We start from the raw sequence: 6,958 nt of genomic DNA on the forward strand, positions 1-6,958 counted from the left end.
CGTCACGTGACCGAAACAAGGCGGGGCGCGCGCGGCTGCGGAGGGCCCCACGCTGATTGGAGGACGGCCGTTCCGGGATGGACCAATCAGCTGGTCCGGGGTGGTTGTTATTGTTGTTATTATTATTATTATTATTATTATTATGAATATGATTACTATTGTCATTGTAATTATGAAATTATTATTAATTATATTTTTAAGATTAAAATAATGCAAATAATAAAACAATAATAATTACATTATTATTATTATTGTTGTTGTTGTTGTTGTTGTTGTTGTTGTTATCGTTATTATAACAATGTCATATAGAGTAAAGCAGTCGAGTAGTAGTAGTAGAAATAGTAGTATTACCTTATTATTATTATTATTATTATCATTATTATCATTATTATTGTTGTTGTTCTTGTTGTTGTTGTTGTTGTTGTTGTTATCTTTATTATAATAATGTAATGTAGAGTAAAGTAGTAGAGTAGAAGTAGAAGACAAAGTAGTATTCAGTTATAATAATAATAATAATAATAATAATAATAATTATTATTATTATTATTATTATTATTATTATTATTATTATTATTATTATTATGTTGTTGTTGTTGTCTCGTTTTTATGACAATGTAATATGGAGTAAAGTAGTAGAATAGTAGTAGTAGAAATAGTAATATTAAGTTGTTATAATAATAATTTTTATTATTATTAATATTGTTGTCGTTGTTGTTGTTGTTGTTGTTGTTGTTGTTGTTGCGGTTATCGTTATTATAAATAATGTAATATAGAGTAAAATACTAGAGTAGTAGTCTAAAGTTATTATTATAGCATTTTTATATTCTCTATTGGCCACAATTTAATCTACATTTCGATTCAATTTCAATAAATTAATTAATTGATTAATTATCTGTCCATCATATTTTGACTTTTTCTTTCTCCATATTCAATATAGTCTTGTTATTATTGTTATTATTATGTGTATTATGTATATATACTGTATGTTACTACGTGTCAATGAGCTGGATATATTGGACAGCAGGTGGGGGTGTTGCACTTCACACAATCATCCCTCGGCTCCTCAGTGTTGCAGGAGTAGCTTCCTGATTATCTAGTAAATATCAGTATGAAACAAAAGCAGCAGAAGACTGTTTGTGACCTGTTTTTAATGGATTCATATTAAAAAAAGCAGCTATCAAGCATTCTATGCAAACTATATATAATAGAATAACTATTTCACAGAGAACTATTTTGTCTATATCTTCTCTCTGAATTGCTCCCGCGCCATAGATTGTGCTGTTTCATAAAATAAGAAACAAAACCTGTTGGATCCATGCAAAAAAAAAAAAAAAAAAAAAACAAACAAACAACAACAACTAAACAAACAAACATGCAATTGTCTGCATTGAATGATTTTCAATTTGAAACAGGGGTCGTGCTTAAAAATCAAAGCGCAGAGGTGGACGGTGTGTTTCTGGTGCCAATGTCCCCATTTGAAACACATGAACGCGGTGCTTGCACCAGCCCAGGTCTCGGGGGGGGGGGGACTCCCTTGTTGTTGTTGTTGTTGTTGTTGTTGTTGTTGTTGTTGTTGTTGTTCGTGGGCGGCGCGCGGACCGCCCCGCCGCCGTTACTGCGGCTGCGCACTGGGGCCGGCGGAGCGCGCGCCCCGGGCCCCGCCGCGCGCCTCAGTATTTGGAGGGAAACGCGCTGGACGCCTCGCGGACGGCGCACGCGGCGGTAGGTTGACGCTTCCTTACTAATTGGATTTCCAATTAACCCATCGGCCCCACCGAGGGGCAGGTTATTGATCAGGGACGGTTGCAGGTGTCACACATTGTTTAGCTTTGTCTTTGTCATTGAGGGGAGTGTTGATCTAAAGCAAAGTTCGGATGAAACTAATGTCGTTCAAAAAAGGACAGGAAAACCGATTTCTGGTTATTGTTTACCATGTAGAATATTATGGAGAAAAAAGGGGGCGATGCATAAATATGATTGATGGATATGGCAGTTTTATCTCACCCTTTCACAATATGGTTGAAGGTTGTTGAGGATTATTTAATGATATAAGCAATTTGCAATGTATTTTAAAGACAAAATATCTACTCTCTATCTACTCGTTACAATAATATAAATATGATATTTAAATAAATAATATAATAAAAATAAATAGTAATGTAATATAATATTATTCTATTGTAAACTATTCTGATATTGATATTGATATTATATTATATTGTGATATTAATAATATAATAATAATAATAAGAAGAAGAAGAAGAAGAAGAAGAAAAATAAGAATAATAAGAGGAAGAAGAACAAGAAGAAGAATATTATAATAATATAAATAATAATAAAAATAACAATAATAATTATAATAATAATAATAATAATAATAATAACTTTTTCTATATAGAACTTTGTTGCTAAAAGTGCATTTGACATCCAGCGCCAATTCAGTTTTTTTGTTCAGTATCAGTAAACTACAGTATAGCAAGGAGCCATTGTGCAGAGCTTGCAGAGGAATACAACAAATTAAATCCACATCAAAGGACTCCTGGATCAAAAACGGAGCATAATAGTATGCAGCAACTATTAAAAAGCGACAGGTTGCCGCTGCTCGTGCATTTACAATAACGCTGATGGCGATGAGGAATTTCACTGTTGCACATTAAACCCAATGGACTCACAGTGTTCCTGCGTTGTCCAGACGGGGTTTGTTTCCCCTTTGTTTTCCCAAAACAAAATGACTCGTAAATGTACCCGTCTATTTACGTCGTGAAAACATTTGGCACCCACTTTGGTGTTTTGAAGAGTCTCGGATCTATCTTAGTATCTACTAAACTATTAGAATATCCAAATACTATAATCATGTAATATGAATCAGTGCAAATGGAGCCAGATAAAGGAAGGTAAAATAAGGATTATTGCAGAGCTGCAATGCTGCAGCGCCTCCTGTCTCTGGCTGCTGAGGTGTGGGCTCGCACGCTTCGCATTTCATGAGAATTTTCATCCCTCAGCCACGATTTCCTTGCACTTTTGCATGACTTGGAGCGTCGCGAGTCGGCTTTTGCAGCGTTGAGCATTATCTGAGAGAAAAAAAACAAAAACATGGCCGCAGTGTCCTCGTACACATCCTGCACGCCGCAAAGACCGCTCCAGGGGTGTACTGTGGGTCGTCGTGGCTGCTCATCAGCAACACTTTGAGTGATGGACGTATTATTTACGCCTTTATTTATTTTCAAAGGCCAAAGCGATTTCCCCGTTGTCTCTGTGGTGCAACGTACCACATGTTCATTATGAAAGGTGTTTTCCAGGAACAAACCCCCACCCTGTTTAAGCCGAGCACCCAAAAATTGCAACTTCGTAAAATCTCTGGTTACGACTTCCTACTCCCTGCGCCCGAAAACAGGTTGACAGAGTTTGCTCCCCCCCCCACTCCACCCCCACGCCCCCCCTCCAGGTCTGCACGCAGGAAAAACCTCAACCCCTCGTGTCCCCCTGTGTCTTTGGCCGGAACAGGCCGGTCCGGCCGTGCAGCTGTCAGCGTATTAATAGGTGTCGCGGCTGCCGCTTTGGTCCCGGGCCCCTCCCCCCTATTTGCAACGTGCCCCCCCTTGTCCCCGAGAGAGACTTTGGGTTTATTTATTTTGGGGGCCCAACGGCTACGGTTACCACCGCGGGGCATTTCTGGCAAGGGGATGGCGGAGGGCCAAGGCGACCAAGGGTGCGAGGGGAAACGCCGCGGCCCGCCATGCGGACGAGGGGGACGGCTGCCAATATCGGCGCCGAGACCTTTGGCATTCGCCGCCGGACCAAAGGTCTTCCAGTCACCGAGGCACATTTTTGCTGCCAGTGAGGCCTCGTGCGACCCCGAAGGCCTCTCTGGCTTTCCAGTGGCGAGACTCCTTCCCTTCCGATGTTTCTCGAGTCGCGGACACGCTTGAAGGGAGGGGGGTCTCGCCTCGGAAATCGCTTTGTCTTTCGGGTCGTTTGCCGGGGGATCGGGTCCGGGAATATCAGGCCGGTTGGATATTGTTGTGATGAGATCACGGTTCGATAAGCCTTATGTGTTCTCTCCTGTGAGCGCCGTCCCACTGGAGCGCCGCTCCTTTTCAAAGTCGTGAGAAAGTCTGGCGGCGGGGGGGGGGGACTAGTAGGAGAAACAAACAGAACCCCCCGCGGGGAAATGGAAAGCAACTTGAGCTTTTCGAGGGAGTGAGATCAGAGGAGGCGCTGGGGGTCGTGGATGCTGTGTCGAGTCGAGCTGCTCGTGCGAGATCCGTGTCGGGGCGTCCCGGCTCCGCTCCGGGAGCCAATCGCGGCGGGGATTTTGTGGGAAAAAAAAGAATATTGTTTTCGCGTCTCGTTTGTTGATGGTGCGCACATCCTGACCTCTGCCCCCTCTCTCTCTCTCTCTCTCTCTCTCTCTATCTTGCTGGCTTTATCTCCCCTCTCTCCCACGGCCCACCACCGGTCGGACGGATGGGAGAGTGTGTGTGTGTGTGTGTGTGTGTGTGTGTGCATGTGTGCGTGTGTGCGTGTGTGCGCGTGTGTCCGCACGTGCGCGCGCGCAGGGTGTTTTTCGTCAACGGGGGGGGGGCGGTCGGTCACGTTGGGGTTTGACAGCGTCCGGGGCTCTTGCGTTGCCGGCCGTCAGTTTGATATTGCGTCAACTGTCTCCCGGTGACGCCGAGTCACCGTGAAAGGCGACGTCATCAAGGTTTTTGGCAGTTGAAATCGATGTCGAAATGACCCAAAGGTTCTCGCAGAGAGAGGGGTCGCCAACGTGGGAATCATTTTTTCGGTCCCTCCCCCACTGTATTCACTTCTGGTGTTCACTGTGCTTTAGGATGCCGTTTTACAAGGCCTCAGGGAGGCGGTCGGGTGGTGGTGGTGGTGGTGGTGGTGGAGGGGGGGGGGGGGGGGGGGGGTCTGGTTGGGGGCGGGCCGGGCGGGGGGCGGGTGGGGGTGGGGGGTTGTGGCATCTCCCCAAGCTGGGAAAACCTATTTTGGGATCCGGCTATGGGAAAATAAGCAAGTTCATAATCACTCACACGGGGAGAGCCAGCCCTCAGTGAATCCCGGAGACGGAACGCGGCCAGCCAGCCCGCCGCTCGCCGCCTTCCGTGGGCGGAGTCGCCGGGAACACGGGCTAATATTTGGCACATTTTTTACTTCTAGCGAAATAATCCCAACGGCACACCACTGTCCCATTAACCACTAAAACGGTCAGAAACATGTAGAACTGTGCTTATTATTACTACTAATAGTGATTGACTGATGATCCGTCGCGTATAAATCTTTATTGACGACTCGAGATTCGGGAGTTACTCCGGCAAAAGAGTGGGCGAGCGAGTCAGTCTTCAGCTCACAAACTGAAAATAACTCTCTTTAAAAAATGAACACCAGCTCGTCTTTCACTGGAGGTCCTCCCTTGCTCACCGCGCATCCAACCGAACGGAAGTTGGACCCGGGGGGGCGGGGGGGGGGGGGGGACGACGGACGACTCCTTTCACCGAGCGAGTCGACGAGGGCCGAGTCTCAAAAGAGAGTCAAACCTTCCGCCTCTACGAACAGCCCCTGCTCCCAGGGTGAACCTCGTTGCCGATGGACACCGGGCTCCGATTCGGGCTGGAACTGATGAATTCCATGAATTATTACAGCCGTGCAATTTTGATCTTGCAACATGAAGGCTAATTCTGCAGAATTCTCCGAACCCCCCCCCCCCCCAATTCCTTTTGTGTAGGTAGAACAATGGCTTATTTTTAACCTGTTGGTACATGTGTGTATGTGTGTGTGTGTGTGTGTGTGTGTGTGTGTGTGTGTGTGTGTGTGTGCGCGCGCGTGTGCATGTGTGTGTGTGTCTGTCCGGCGTGGAACGGTATGCAACTCAGGGGGGCGGACAGGGGAGGAAGCGGTTGCAGGACGACCGGGGGAAGAAAATAGCCGACTCCTCATCCTTCATCCTTCCTTCCCCCCTTTTTGCACGCACACAAACACACACACACACACACACACACACACACACACACACACACACACACACACACACACACACACACATACACTCCCCACTTGGGATTCACACTGCATTACGTTGCAGTCCTCTCTCTCTTTCTCCCTCTCTCTCTCGGACACACAACCCCTCTCTTGAGCATCTATTGCGAGACTGAGGTTGCAGATTGACCTATGAGACTTCGTTAAAATGTGGGATCGATTTTTATTTTTTATTTTTTTATTGTTTTTTGTCTTTCTCTCCAACCCTCACGCTGGTGCCTGAGACACGATAACCGCAACCCGTAACTCGCGCCCCGATCCCCTGAACTGCTCCTCCTAAAATACAAGCACATTTCCTGCCTTGCGCTCAGATGGCAGTTCTAAACCACACGTTTTTCAAAACACTGCAGACGATTCTCTACATTTGGAACAATCTTCGTGAATAAAATCTCTTGTGCTGCCACCGCCGTTCAAAATGCTGAACTTAAATGTCCCGCTCTCAGCGTGTCCGTTATCCGGTTATTGCCGTTTTTTTGACTGAGTAAATCCGTTGTAGTCCGACATATTTAAATCTCTAGGCTCATAATGTCCGGTGAAAATAATTCCCCGAAGCACAATTTTAATTAGCGCTGGGCGATAAAACGATAACGATAATTATCGCCATATTTTTTTCCCCGACCTCAATCATTTAGGTTAAAAAAATCTGCAGATCTGTTCATTTCCACGTTCGGCAAGTAACAACGGAAAGCCAATCAGTTTGGACGATTTAAGGCTGACCTTACACCTCTGACCAATCACGTTTGTCGATATAGAGCTAAGCCCCGCCCACAGGTCGCACTTGTAAACACGTGAGGAGAAACAGAAAGATGATGTGTCGTTGGACACATACATCCATAGTTTGGCGTTTTTATGGATATTTATGTTTGCACACCACAAACTTTATTATTTACTTGCCATATTTATTTTGTTTTTGATT

At 45.2% G+C, this 6,958-nt stretch overlaps 1 protein-coding gene across 1 annotated transcript in view; it reads left to right on the top strand.

The window, feature by feature from the left end:
• The first annotated feature begins 1,687 nt into the window (after positions 1-1,687).
• The window catches only part of calcrl2 (calcitonin receptor-like 2), a 24,707-nt gene continuing 19,436 nt past the window's right edge, over positions 1,688-6,958 (top strand). The window contains exon 1 of the mRNA XM_080015187.1: positions 1,688-1,722. The gene's annotated coding sequence lies outside the window, so the exon portion shown is untranslated. The remainder of the gene's footprint in view (positions 1,723-6,958) is intronic.

The sequence above is a fragment of the Zeus faber genome (assembly GCF_960531495.2).
Source record: "Zeus faber genome assembly, chromosome: 15".
Lineage (NCBI taxonomy): Eukaryota > Metazoa > Chordata > Actinopteri > Zeiformes > Zeidae > Zeus > Zeus faber.